Below are 15279 nucleotides of genomic sequence, written 5' to 3'. Positions count from 1 at the left end.
GGCAGGGGAAGGAGGGGCGGGGCGGGCTGGTGGTGGTTGTTTGTGACCGAGACTCTGCCCCAGGAGGGAAGCAGCTTTGAGGAAACCGATGCTTCCTGCCCGGCCTTCAGGGCCTTGGAGAACTGGGAGGAGACCAGAGGAGAGAGACTCTATGACCTTGACCCGTTAGTCATAACCTCTGACTCTAACCTCAAACCCTAGTCTGGGATTTCTTAGAGGTAATCCTAACTGTAACTCCAGGAGTTTCGCTCCTTTAACTCCAAGCCTCTAGTGAACCATTCAATCCCAATCCCAATTCCTTTGTTTCCAGATGACACCCCTCACTCCTACCCTACTGCTAGAGTGGATTAGAAATCCAGGGCTGAGATCTCAGGGCACGGGCATTCTGAGGCTAAAGGTAGAGAAAAGCGACAAGGAAGATAACTTCAGGGGGGGCAGTGTCTCATGTCCATTTCCCAGGGAGAAGTGGGGTGGTAATCCAGAAGATAAGGAAGATAAGAGACTCTGGGACAGTCTGGGAGATGCCTATAGTTCACCTAGTCAGCCCAGAGACAGACAGATAAACTTCTGGGAGACCTTGAGCAAGTGACTTAACCCTTGAAAGTCAGTTTCCTTATTTGTAAAGAGGGAATAATAATAATAACAACAATAATAGTTCCTACCTTGAGAGATGGAGTAAGAGAAGAGATGAAGCATAAAATCAGCCTAGTACAGCACCTGATGCTTCATATTGACATTGACATTGACATTGACATTGAAGTCGCTCAGTCGTGTCCGACTGTTTGCAGTCCCATGGACTGTAGCCTACCAGGCTCCTCTGTCCATGGAATTTTCCAGGCAAGAATACTGGAGTGGGTTGCCATTTCCTTCTCCAGGAGCTCTTCCCGACCCAGGGATCGAACCTGGGTCTCCTGCATTGTAGGCAGACGCTTTACCATCTGAGCCACCAGGAAGTCCACTTGCTTTGTAAGTGATCAGTGAAGCTTAGCCAGCACTGTGATTTATTTATTTTTATGCACACCCCATCACTGAAACTATTTAAGCATCCCTGGCTGGGATATTTTTCAGGTCCTGTAAAGATAGCTAGAGTAAATGACCTTTAAGAGTTTTCTCCAGACCTGGGACTGCCCTGGTGGTCCAGTGGTTAGGAATCCACCTTCCAATGCAGGGGGTGAGGGTTCAATCCCTGGTTAAGGAACTAAGATCCCACATGTATGTGGCAAAAAAATTAAAAAAAATCATTTTCACAGTCCTGAAATATTGTGTTTATAGCAGACAGACCTGTAGCTTCTGAGCCTGCAATGTCAGCGCACACCCCGCTTCTCCCCACCCCCTCCCTGGAGATCCGCTGCTCTCCCCTTTCAGAGCCCAGCTCCTGTTTACAGGTCTCTTCCTTCCAAATCTGGAATCTCAGATATTTCCTGGAGCTGTTCCCGGAAGACCAAGGCCAGGCTCTGGGGGCTCAGCGGAAGAATGTCCAGCCTTTGTTCCCCATTGTTCCTGGCCAGCTCCTTTGTGGGGCCCCTAACCCAGCCGACTGCCTCCCTTCCTCCCCCGTCCCAGCCTGGCCTCCATGCCAGCCCCAGTCCCAGCCCCAGACCCAGCCCCAGCCCCAGCCCCAGCCTTCACAGCCTGAAAGAGGAAGGCCTCCATCACCCCTCATTCTCCCCTCAAATGCAGAACAAGTCTGATTAAGACAATCAGGGCAAGAGAACACTGTGTTCTCTACAAACTGGGCATTTCCAGGAGTAAAGAACAGACAGAGTGAAAGTAATAGAGTGTCAGAGCTGGAAGAATAGGAATTGGTGTCAGAGAAAAGAGTTTGGTATTTCAGAAGCGGAGGAGCAAAGGGAAGTGATGAATTCCATGGGACATGCAGGGTATATGCATGCCAGGCAGAGCAGAGGAGAATTTATGGGGTCAAGGATCTGTGGGGCCAGCATGATGAAGGGGGTATTCAGATGGAGACTGAAGTCAGCCAAGGTTGAGCAAGTATTAGGCAAATTAAATAGTTTTGTCTAGGCTTCAGAGACAAAGCAGAGCAGGCCTTTCACCTTGCCTCTAACCTGCCTGAACACTGCCCTGACTGTGAGTGCCCTGACTGCCTGATGCGAGGGCAAGACTTGTGGCACCATAGACAAGATAGGGGACAAATCTTGAAATTTTTGAGTCCTTGCAGTGGGGGTGGTCAACCAAGCCCCAGGCTTAACAACATTCCAAGTTTTACAAGACAAAACAAACAGCATTAGGAAGAAGCCAGAGATGCAGTTTGCTCAGATTGATGATGGTATCAGTTTGCATCCTGGAATTATAAATGGGAACCCTAAAAAGCAATCTTTAAGTCTCACACACTGAGCAGATGAGCTGCCTGGGACCTTTTCCCAAGTGGGACTCCAGATGTGCCGTGACATGGGACTTCCCAGCACGATTTGAGTCTGGATGTTGGTCAAAACCCAATTTGGTGAAGTATCCTCTGCTGTTTCTATTTCACCTTTCTTTCAGTGTTACTATACTGAAAGTAAGCTGGGTAATTCTCTAATAAATATTGGTATTGTTTATTTGTGTATACTGCTGCTACTGCTGCTAAGTTGCTTCAGTCGTGTCCGACTCTGTGCGACCCCATAGATGAAAGCCCACCAGGCCCCACCGTCCCTGGGATTCTCCAGGCAAGAACACTGGAGTGGGTTATTTGTGTATAAAAAGTGGTTTATTTTGTTAACATAACCTTTGAACCTGAGACCAAAGTGAAAACTTTCAGCAAAACGACAACGAAGGATGGATTTACTGCACATCCAGCCAATCTGGGATTTCCCAGGTCCAGAGCCCCCCAAGCCTGTCTGACTCCGTGACTGCCTGCCCTGCAGGAATGCTGCCGTTAGCAGTCCTCTCTGGTCTCTTTGGCTTATACGTTGGACTTGGGGAGACTAACCAAGTTGTCTCCAAATGATTTAATGGCAGCTTGATTTGACTCAAATCTCTACACTCTAGAAAGATGGTGTGTTTCTCTTGGGGAAAAGGACAAGTCTCAAGGGAATTCAGATTCATGACAAGGTGGTCCTCGGGTGGGTAGGAAAAGGCAGGCGCCTCAGGGAGAAGTACCTGGAGGCTCTGCAGCTGGGGGAGGACTCCCTGCCCCACAGTCACATGACCCCTCCCTAGAGATGCTGTCAACACAGCCTCTTTCCATTCTCAGACTCTGCAGACCCAAGTGCTAAGAACTGATGGGGATTGAAGGGTCCCTTCACTCTGAGCTGTTCCTTTGGATATTAAGGCTTTCTCCTCTCTCAGTTCAAGCATCCAGGTCCCTCAGGGATCTCTGGAGTGAAGGCCAAGGGGACTTCCCAATAGCAAGGCGTGTCTGGATGGCTCTCAGAGGCCGTGATGCTCATTTCCAGCAACCTGCCCCTCACCCCGCTGGCATCCTGATTGTCTCATTCCCACACACTAAGGAAGAGCTGACCGTGTGAGTCATGGGAATGACGTTGGTGGATGGGAGCTGCCTCCAGCTATTTCGAGGAGGCTCTGCTTTGGGACCCTGGTGATGTGCTGACCAGTGACCACTTTAAACAGTATCTTCCTTACCCCCTGGTCTTAGAGTTTTGTGTTTTTTTTAACTCTTTGATTGCTTGTAAGAGGGAAGAGAGAGGAGAGGGATTGTAAGGTGCTCTTTATAAGGACACTCCAGAGGGCATTTCTTCCTACCTCTGGCTCCTGGCTTCTCTGGCTTCGTCTGTGTTTTCTGGAAATGAAGCCAGGGCTCCTGCTGACCAGGCTGGTGGGGTAAATGGTACTAATTCAGGTGGGATTGGATGTTGCAGTCCTGGTTCCACCTCTTACTGGCAGAGGGACCTTGAATAAGTCATATAACATCTCTGAGCCCTACTTTCATCTGTAAATTTTCTGTATGAGGTTGGAGGACAGCGGTGCTATGAAAACGCTAGGTCCACGTATAAACCAGCCCTTGAGTGTTCTGGAAAGGGTACAGCCCCTCGCTGACCACTAGAACCACAGCCCCCACCACCCAGGACACTCTCTTTGGCCGTGAGATCCTACCCTTTCTGCCTTCTTGTTTTTAGTTTGTTTCCCTCTTTGTGTGAGTTTGGTCCCAATTTCCAAATCTTCCTCTGTTCCAAGATGCCAAAGGTTGGAGGGAAGTTGAGACAAAAGAGAAGACAGGAATGATCTCTTAGCTGAAGGGGAAGTTGCCCAGACATCATTTCACTGGCTGAGCTTCTGTCCCCTCATTCCTGGGCAATTTCAGTGTCCATGTGGAAATCACGTCTAATACTCTCAACTCCACAGTTTCTTGGCTTCCTTAGCACCAGCGTCTGTGAGTCACATCTAGATCACACATTGGAGATTGGACCAAGTGGAGATTTCAAAGGCTGTTGATGTCACTATTTGTCTGCTCATGTGTCCAAGAAGAAAAAGAGACCAGACCAGTTATTGTACTTTGTCTTCAGCTTGTCAATGCCTAACTCCGCACCCCCACCACCAACCTAGCTAAAGAAGTGACCACCAGGAACACACTCGTTGTTAACATGTTGGGATTCTTACTCTTTGCAGCTAAGGGCATGCATATCATGGGGTGCCTCAGTAAGAAGGTGCATTTGTGCTAAGTCAAGTCTGATTCTGTGACCCCATGGACTGTAGCCCACCAGGCTCCTCTGTCCATGGGATTTCCCAGGCAAGAATACTGGAGTGGGTTGCCGGTTCTTTCTTCAGGGGATCTGCCCAACCCAGAGATCGAACCTGTGACTCCTGCTAGGCAGGCAGATTCTTTACCACTGGGCCACCTGGGAAGCTCTAGTAAGAAGGTTTCAGAACCTGTTATAAGATTTGGGTTTTGACTGGGTAATAGGAAGCGGAGCTTTGGTCTAAATTGGTTGCTTTTGGAGATCTAGGACAATTTAATGATTCTTTGCAGCAGAGTGTCTTTAATAATTTCCTTACTATGTAGTATATCAAATGGTTCTTTTCCTTCCTCTTGTATTATAAACATTACTGCTCTGAATCTTTATTTTGTATGTCTCCCAGTATCATTAAGATTTTCTTTACAGAATACCTAAACCTTGTTGTTGAATTTCTGGGTCTGTCTTAGGGCATACAAATTTCAATTTCAGATGTTAATGACAAATTGTTTTCCAAATCAGTTGATTTCCCCAATGTCATTAAAGTCACATCTTCATAATAGTTGGTGGATTTCTTAGTTTTTGACAATCTAGGACACAAAATAATGTTTTATTGTCATCTTAATTTGCATTTTCCTGATTAAATAATGAAGCTAAGCATCTTTTCAAGTGTTATCCACCATTTGTGTTTTTCACCTGAAAAGTATTTATTTCTATCTATTGCTCATTTTTCAGAGAAATAATTCTCTGTGAATTAGAGATGTTGAGAGAACAAGTTTGGCCTCATATTTTCTCTTTCTTTATGCTGTAATAGATGTTCTTAATTTTTCATAGATATATTTATTAATATTTGTTTTTATGTTTAGTGCATTTTTTTCTATTTTTGAAGAAATTTTTCTCTATACTAAAATAAGGAAATATTCTCCCATTGGTTCTTCTAAACATATTCAAATTTTACTTTTAAGTCTTGGATCTATCATGAATTGATTATTTTTTAGGGCTTGAGGTAAGGATATACTTTTTTTGTTTTCCAGGTGGTAACCAATTATCCCAGCATGACTTATTGCTTAGTCCCAGTGACCTGCAATTATTCCTTGATCACACATCAAATACCCATATATACATGTATAGCTTGTTTCATTGGTCTATTTGTCTAATTCTGCATGAATCCCATGCTATCTCAGTTACTAGAGGTGTATAATGTTTTGCTATCTGGTAGACTTCACTTTCACTTTTCGCTTTCATGCATTGGAGAAGGATATGGCAACCCACTCCAGTATTCTTGCCTGGAGAACCCCAGGGACAGAGGAGCCTGGTGGGCTGCCGTCTATGGGGTCGCACAGAGTCGGACATGACTGAAGCAACTTAGTAGCAGCAGCAGAGTGAATCTTCCCCAGTTACTTTTCAAAGCTGTCTTGCCTATCCTTGCACCTTTAGCTTATCAAGTCCTTGAAAACTTTGTGGACTTTAAACTGAATTGTCAGGAAAAACTGACATTTTATAACATTAAGTCTTCCTATTCATGAACTTCAGTTCAGTTCAGTCACTCAGTCGTGTCTGACTGTGTGCGACCTCATGAATTGCAGCACACCAGGCCTCCCTGTCCATCACCAACTCCTGGAGTTCACTCAAACTCACATCCATCAAGTCGGTGATGCCATCCAGCCATCTCATCCTCTGTTGTCCCCTTCTCTTCCTACCCCCAATCCCTCCCAGCATCAGAGTCTTTTCCAATGAGTCAACTCTTCTCATGAGGTGGCCAAAGTACTGGAGTTTCAGCTTTAGCATCATTCCTTCCAAAGAAATCCCAGGACTAATCTCCTTTAGAATGGACTGGCTGGATCTCCTTGCAGGCCAAGGGACTCTCAAGAGTCTTCTCCAACACCACAGTTCAAAAGCATCAATTCTTCGGCGCTCAGCTTTCTTCACAGTCCAACTCTCACATCCATACATGACCACAGGAAAAACCATGGCCTTGACTAGATGGACCTGTACACCTGTTAATTTATTTGATGCTTCTTTATTTTTTTAAATTATTTAAAAAAATATTTATTTATTTTGCTGCATCAGGTCTTAGTTGTGACACGTGGATCTTCTGCTGTGGCACTCACACTCTCGAGTTGTGGCCCTCAGACCCTCTATTTGTGGCGCTGGCTTAGGGGCTCCATTGCTTGTGGGATCTTAGTTCCCTGACCAGGGATTGAACCTGCATCCCCTGCATTGTGGGCAGATTCTTAACCACTGGATCATCAGGGAAGTCCCTGCTTGGCTTTTCTTTAATGTCTTTTAATAAAGCTTCATAACTTGCTCTATATAGGTATTGCACATATTTTGTTCAAAGTATTCTTAGCCAAATTGTTAGACCTCCTGTTGAGATTATTAGCAAAGATAGATGCAAGAATCTCTACCAACCTGTATGCTTGTCCCTTTGCAATACTAGTTGTCCCTCCCATAAGGAAGCAGAATCTTTTCCCCAACACCTTGGAGTTAGGCTGACCTTGTGAGTCACTTTGACCAACAGAATATAGTGGAAGTGATATGCGGAACTTCCAGCTCTAAGCCTCAAAAGGTCTTGCAGCTTCTGTTCTTGAAACATTGCCCTGAGACGATCATATGAAGAAGCTCAATTTACCCCCACAGAGTAAAAATGAGCTCTTCTAGCTGATGCCTAAACCTGCTAGCCAGCTGTAAGTATCAATCACTAGACTTGTGAGCGAGGCCATCTTAGGCTCCAGCTGCAGTTCAAGATGCCAGAGGATACAGACACATAAATGACGTCATGCGGCACCTGCAAGTGAATTGCCGAGCTGGGTCCAGCCCTACCCGCTGACACAAAGAACTGGGATAGAATAAAGTGGTTATTCTTTTAGGTCATTCCATGTTGGAGTGGCTTGCTACAGAGCAGTAAAGAAATGAGACATTGTGACATTACGTCTAGTAGTTTGTAGATTCCTTTCAAATTTCTATATAGAAAATTTTGTAATCTAAATGAATTTTTGGTTTTTAAATTTCTCATCTCTTTATGCATTTTGGTTTCTTTTTCTTATTTTACCAGTACAATGTTGCAACCAGGAGTGAATATGAGTATCTTTGTTTAACCTCTTAATTTTAAAAGGAATATATCTAGTGTTTCACAATTAAGAATGAGGTTTGCTGTTGGTTTTTTTTAAGGCATTATTTATCAGGTTTTAGAAGTTTTTTATTTCTAGTTTGGTAATGCTTTTATCATTATTAAGTTCTCCAAATGTTTTCTCAGGTATCTAGTTTGTCTCCTTTAATCTATTAATGTTGTAGGTATCATTTAGGAACTTTCTAATTTTAAATTATTCTTGCATTCCTGGCATAAATATAGTTTGGTCATGATATATACATCCCCTTTTAACACATTCCTAGATTCCTTTGCTTACATTTGTTTAGGATATTTTGTATGTATCTTTATGAGACTGGCTCATCAATTTTTCTCTCATACTTTCCTTGTCTCATTTTGTTATCAGGGTTTCAGCAGTATCATATAATGAGTTAAAGAGTATTCACTCAGTGTTTATTTTCTGGAAGAGTTTGTATAACGTAGAAATTATCTGTTCCTTGAACAACTGGGAGGACCTACTTATAAGAGCATTTGAGCTAATGTTTGCTTTGTAGGGGGATTTTAATTTCTTTTTTCTGATTCAAATTTTGTTGTATATAGGATCCCCAAACTTGTTGATCTTACAAGTGGAAGTTTGTACTGTTTGACCAATATCTCCTGTTCCCCTAACCCTCAACCCCTGGTAAATACCACTCTACTTTCTGCTTCTCTGAGTTTGCGTTTTAAAAGTTCTATATATAAGTAATATTGTGCGATGTTCATCTTTCTACATCTGATGTATTTCACTTAGCATAATGCCCTCAAGGTCCATCCAAGTTGTCACAAACAGGAAAATTTCCTTCTTTTTCACCGCTGGATAATATTCCAGGGCATGTGTATACCATATTTTCTTTATCTATTTATCCCCTGATGCATGAATATAGAAACCTAGGTGTTTCCATATCTTGGCTATTGTGAAGAAGACTGAAATGAACATGGGGGTGCAGATATCTCTAGACATCTAGATTTCAATTCTTTTGGATATATACCCAGAAGTGGGATTGCTAGATCATATGATAATTCTAGTTTTAATTTTAAAAAGAAGTTCCACACATATTTTCAGAGTGGTTGTGCCAATTTGCATTTCCATCAATGGTGCACTGGGGTTCCCCTTTTTCTCCACTCTCTCATCAACACATGCGTCTTCTTTTTTTTTCTCTTTTGCTGGTAGTCCTTCTCATTGATATGAGGTCATAGCTCATTGTGGTTTTGATTTGCATTTCCTAGATGATTAGTACCATAGCTTCTTTCTTTTTTTTTTTATTAACTAAGTCCATACTTTATTCAGATTTCCTTAGTTTTTACCTAATGTCCCTTTCGTATTCCAGGCTCCTATCTAAGATTCCACATTACACTTAGTCATTTGTCTCTTTAGGTTCTTCTTGCCTGTGATGGTTTCTTAAGCTTGCTAGTGTTTTGTTGTTGTTTTGTTTTGAGATGATATAAAATTTTTTCTTTAATATTTTAAAACTGAATTGAGTACCACCATTTCTTTACCTAGTCACCTACTAAAGGACATCTTGGTTGCTTCCAAGTCTTAGCAATCATGAATAAAGCTGCTATAAGCATCTGTGTGCAGGTTTCTGTGTGGACATGTTTTCAGCTCATTTGGGTAAATACCAAGGAGTGCAGTTGCTTGATCATATGGTAAGAATAGGGCTTTCCTGATGGCTCAGTGGGTAAAGAATTCACCTGCAATGCAGGAGACACCAGAGACACTAGTTCGAACCCTGTGTTGGAAAGATCCCCTGGAGAAGGAAATGGCAACCCACTCCAGTATTCTTGCTTGGGAAATCCCATGGACAGAGGAGCCTGGAGGGCTACAGTCCATGGGGTCACAAAGAGTTGGACACAACTGAGTGACTAAGCACATGGTAAGAATATATTTACTTTTGTTTAAAACTGCCACACTTTTTTCAAAGTGTGTGTACCATTTTGTATTCCCACCAACAAGAAATCAGAATTATTGTTCTGTATCCTTATCACATTTGGTGTTGTCAGAAGTTTGGATTTTGGCCACTCTAATATTTGTACAGTGTTGTTTTTTTTAAAATAATTGTTGTTTTAAATTGCATTTCCCTGGAGACATATGAGATGGAGCATCTTTTCATGTCTTTACTAGCTATCTATATACCTTCTTTAGTGAGGTATCTGTTCAGATCTTTTGTCCATTTTTTAATCAGGTTGTCTGTTTTCTTATTGTTGAATTTTAATTTTGTATATATTGGGTATATTATTGTATATATTAACTTTGTATATACTTGTTAACAGCATTTTGTTTTTTATATTTCATCAGATATGTCTTTTGCAAAATTTTCTTCCAGTCAGTGGCTTATCTTCTTGTTCGGTTGACACTGTCTTTCAGAAAGCAGGAGTTTTTAATTTTAGTGAATTCTAGCTTATAATCATGTCTTCCATGGATTGTGCCTTTGGTGATGTATCTTAAGCATTGCTGTATCCAGGGTCATCTAAGTGTTCTGTTATCTTCTAAGAGGTTATGTTTTTTTTTTTTTGGCCACTCCATCTAGCATGCAGGATCTTAGTTCCTCGACCAGGGACTGAAACTTGCAGTGGAAGTGAGAAGTCATAGTCATTGGACTACCAAAGAGGTCCCTTCTAGGAGTTTCAAAGTTTGATGCAGATTTAAGTTTTAAAATTTCTATAATAATTTCTTCTTTAACACATGAGTTATTAAGAAGTGTTCTTTTGTTATCTATGTGATAACAACCCTCCAAAATTTATTGAGATTTATGCCCTAGTCAATGCACATGGTCAATATTTGGAGAACATTTTGTTTATTCTTCAGAAGACTATATATTCTTTAATTGGCATAGATCTTTATATATTTTCAAAACAAACGTGTATTAAACTACTGAAATCTTGCAAATCTTTACTATCTTTTCAAGTCTGTTTTACCAATGGCTAATTGAAGAGATGCTTTGAGATCTTCCACTGCAAAAATAGATTGGTAAATTTCTCTCTGTAACAGTATCAATTTTTACTTCATATATATATATTTTTTTGGCCATGCAGCATGTGGGATCTAGTTCCCTTACCAGGGATCAAACCCAGGCCCCCTGCATTGGAAGAACAGAGTCTTAACCACTGGACCACCAGGGAAGTCTCTTATTTCATACGGTTTGAAATTAATTAATTAGATGCACATAACTCAATTTTAGTGTTTGTTTTTGGTGAAAACAAACCTTTTGATATTATGCAGCTACAAACACTATTGAGGCTTCACTTACAATTCACCAGAGTTTCCCTCTACACTGAAAACTATTTTGTGTGCATACCTGCAATTCTGTTTGGGGAACATATTGGGATACATGAAAGTCAGGCTGGGAGTACCAGGAATTAAGGTCATAGAAGAAGTCCTAAACTAATGATGGATAGGGATTTGCTGGATTGACACCCCAGTTTCCTTGTCTCTCAGTGGGGACTATCCTCAAATCTGTTTAACGCCATCTCCCAGGGCTCCCAGCAGCATTGAGCTCCACAGTATTAACTGGTTTGATAACATATCCCTTATTGGTTTTGATCTCTTTGCCGATCCATTTCTTTACTCCTCTACTGAAGTCTCCTGAAGTAAACTATTTGTACTCAAATTCAAAGTACCCCATTTATTCCTAATAACAAAGGAGACATCTGTTTAACAGGAGTAAGCCAGGACTGTCTCAGCAAACTTGATGTGGGGACATCCTACTATAATGAGACTTTTGGTCCTAAGTCCATTTATCTTTTATTACTAGCTATCCCCACTTCCTTTGGCTTACTATCTGCCTGGCACATCTTTTTGCAGCACTGCACTTTCAACTTTTCTTTTGGGAGGTGTATCATTTAAACAACATTATGACTAGTGAAGTCACTCAGTCGTGTCCGACTCTTTGCGACCCCAAGGACTGTAGCCTACAAGGCTCCTCTATCCATGGGATTTTCCAGGCAAGAGTACTGGAGTGGGTTGCCATTTCCTTCTTCAGGGGATCTTCCCAACACAGGGATTGAACCTGGGTCTCTCGTGTTGTAAGCAGACAATTTTACCGTCTGAGCCACCAGGGAAGTCAACATTATAGCTGGATTAAAAAATGCTGTCCATCAGGTTGCATTTTAACTAATTCAGGCCATTTATAACTTATTTATAATCTATAATTTAGCTGTGTTTCTATCGTCTTATTTTTTTTTTCACTGTCTATTCTCCCATTTTTCTATGCTTCTTTTTTTTTCTTCTCTTGGCTTTAAAAGAAATTGATTTTGTGTTTGTTTCCTAATCTATTATTATGGAACTTATACCAATTCTCTTATTTTCTTCTTTTTGCAGCTACTCTGATAATGTTCCCTTGAATACTCAATAAAATCTGAAATTAATATTTTAACCACCTTCTCCTCTAAAAATAATTTAAAGACTTTGGAATAATTTAATTCTGATAACTCTCTTCCTGATTTACTTCCTATTATTTTCCTGTATATTATTTATAAGGTTTTGAAAGCCACAAATAGATATTATTTTCATTTTATAAGATATTATTTAATTTGTCAACATTTTTACTAATTTCTTTGGTCACTATTCTTTCTTCATCTCAAGCCTGTCTTTTGGAATAATTTTCTTTTTTCCTAAGATGTGTCTTTAGGAGTTCTTTTAGTGTTGATGGTAAACTCCATCTGATAATATATTTTACCCTCATATTTGGAAGACTGCGGTGGTAGGTACAATATTCTAGGTTAATAGCTATTTTTAACCGTCATTTTGAAGATATTGTTCACTTTCTAATGATTTCTTTTATTATTGTCTAAATGTGTAAGACCTTTTTCCCTCGGACAGCCATTAAGATTGCCAACTATAAATTGGCACTTGCCGTCTACCTCTACAAGGATGCAGTCATGAGTCACTGAGGCTGCTAAACCAACACTCCTCTGAGAGTAGTTCAGGGTGAAGATCAGGAATGAGGCACTCTGTGTTCTGGGAAAAATTTGGCAGAACAGGTCTTTCAATAGATATTTTCAGGAGAAGATTTTATGAGCCTAATTCTTTATCTTAAAAAAAATTATTTATTGATTTGGCTGTGTCGGGTCTTCACTGTGGCACAGGGGTCTTTGCAGCTCATGGGCTCTCTAGCGGTGGCATGTGGGCTCGAGAGTGTCCAGGGTTTGGTAGCTGTGGCTCTAGTTGCTGCACTGCATGTGGGATCTTAGATCCCAGGCCAGAGGTTGAACCTGCGTCCCCTGCTTTGCAACATGGATCTTTAACCACTGGACCATTAGGGAAGTCCCTATGAGCTCAATTCTTGCATCTCCTCGTATCTTCTAGAAAAGCATTAAAATCATTAACAGGGACATCTGCTCTTCATGACTAGCAGCAAGCCTCCACCAAAATGTATGCCTGACTGCAGGTATCCCCGCTTCACTAAAATCATATTACACTCACCTTCCCCATCGCCTCTGCAGCATTCTCAGGGCTATCTGAATGCTGTCTCCTAGGCTATAGTTATTTTGCCCCAAATAAAACTTAACTCACAACTCTCACGCTGTACATTTTTTTCCATCAACAAGATTGTCTCTTTTTCTTTGGTAGACTCTCGTTTTACTACATTTTAGGTATGGAAACCTTTACAAGTATCTTGTGTGTTAACCTTCTTGAATGTGTATATTTATGTTTGTCATGAGTTCTACAAAAATTTCAGTCATTACCTGACTCATTTGAAAAGACCCTGATGCTGGGAAAGATTGAGGGCAGGAGGAGAAGGGAACGACAGAGGATGAGATAGTGGGATGGCATCACCAACTCAATGGACACGAGTTTGGGTGGACTCTGGCGGTTGGTGATGGAAGAGGAGGCCTGGTGTACTGAGGTTCATGGGGTTGCAAAGAGTCTGACACGACTGAGCGACTAAACTGAACTGAACTGAACTCTCAAAATACTGCCTCTACTCCATCTCTCTGTTCTCCCCTTTGAACTCTTGATGAAATGTTAGACCTTTTCATTCTACATGAAAGAAAAGTGAAAGTGAAAGTGAAGTCGCTCAGTCGTGTCCGACTCTTTGTGACCCCATGGACTGTAGCCTACCAGGATCCTCCGTCCATGGAATTATCCAGACAACAGTACTGGAGTGGGTTGCCATTTCTTTCTCCAGGAGATCTTCCCAACCCAGGGATTGAACCCGGGTCTCCCACACTGCAGGCAGATGCTTTACTGTCTGAGCCACCAGGGAAGCCCTTGTTCTACATGACCTGAGCCTTAATCTCTTTTTCTCATGTATTTCCTTTCCTTGTCTGTCTGTGTCCTATTCTGGATAATTTTTTCAGATAAACTAACTCTCTTCAGCTGTATTTAATGCATTTAACCTCTTTTGTTTACATTTTTATTTCAATAAGTCATATTTTTGTTTATAAAAGTTCTATTTGTTCCTTTTAAAACTTGATCACTTTTGATAGTGTCTTGTTGCTTGTTCATTTTTTATAACAGTGTCTTTTATTCCTTCAAGCATTTCATAATTATTTTATGTTTTATGTATGATAATTTCAATATTCGAAGACCTTGGCGGTCTAAATACATTGCTTCTTACATTTGCTGACTTTCATTCTCGGTGATTCGTTTCCTTCTGTGTTTGATGTCCTTTCCTTGTCAACTCATCTTTGATTGGTCTTAGTCTCTGAACATTTAAGGAGATGGTTTTCTTCAGAGAGGATTTTCGTTTTTATTTTGGGAGCCTGGGATGCTACCAACTGGAGGCCAATACCCACGTAATCCAGGAGTCTCAGGTTCAGCTCCTGCACTTGCCACTGGCACAAGTCTGGTCTTTGTCGGTGCTAATATAAATGTGTGCTGTGCTTAGTTGCTCAGTTGTGTCTGACTCTTTGTGACCACATGGACTGTGGCCTGCCAGGCTCCTCTGTCCATGGAATTCTCCAGGCAAGAATACTGGAATGGGTTGCCATGCTCTCCTCTAGGGGATCTTCCCAACCCAGGGATTGAACCCAGGTCTCCTGCATTGTAGGTGGATTCTTCACCATCCGAGCCACCAGGCAAGCCCAGTTGAAACATTTGCCATTGGTTGATCCACAGTTTATGAGTGCTAAGAAGTAAGGATTCTACTTACTAAGCATTTTTTACATGCTGCTCCTGTCTGGAATATGTGTCCTTCCATCCTTTTCTTTCCTCCACCCGATTAACCAATCTTTCTAAGACTAAGTTCAGGCTTGTTCTTCTCCAAGACACCTTTGCTGAAAACCCCTAATCTGGGTTAGATGCTGCTTTTACATGCTTCTAGAGCACCTTGTATCTACTTCTGTCGTTGCGTTTTCCACACTGTATTATGCTAATCTGTTTATTATCTGTGTTCCTCCATGAGACTGTCTCTTTGGTATGTCATGGCATAGTAACACTGTCTCCCAGCTTCTAGCACACTTTATGGTCCATGAAGACATGTTTACTGAATAAAAGAAAGAACATCAGAATGGATGAATGAGTGTGTGATGATTTTGGAATCAACAATTTGGGATTTCCAGAGAAGGTGAGGGATGATG

The 15279-nt window shown here is 41.5% G+C and overlaps 1 non-coding gene across 1 annotated transcript; it reads right to left on the bottom strand.

Moving 5' to 3' along the window:
* Nucleotides 1–880: 880 nt before the first annotated feature.
* Nucleotides 881–953, bottom strand: TRNAC-ACA (transfer RNA cysteine (anticodon ACA)). Its single transcript has one exon. It is a non-coding gene; the product is annotated as a tRNA-Cys (tRNA).
* Between the last annotated feature and the right edge of the window lie 14326 nt (nucleotides 954–15279).

This window comes from Bubalus kerabau, chromosome 5 (genome assembly GCF_029407905.1).
Source record: "Bubalus kerabau isolate K-KA32 ecotype Philippines breed swamp buffalo chromosome 5, PCC_UOA_SB_1v2, whole genome shotgun sequence".
NCBI lineage: Eukaryota > Metazoa > Chordata > Mammalia > Artiodactyla > Bovidae > Bubalus > Bubalus kerabau.
The sequence above is the reverse complement of the archived record's forward strand: the minus strand, read 5'-3'. Positions and strand labels throughout refer to the sequence as shown.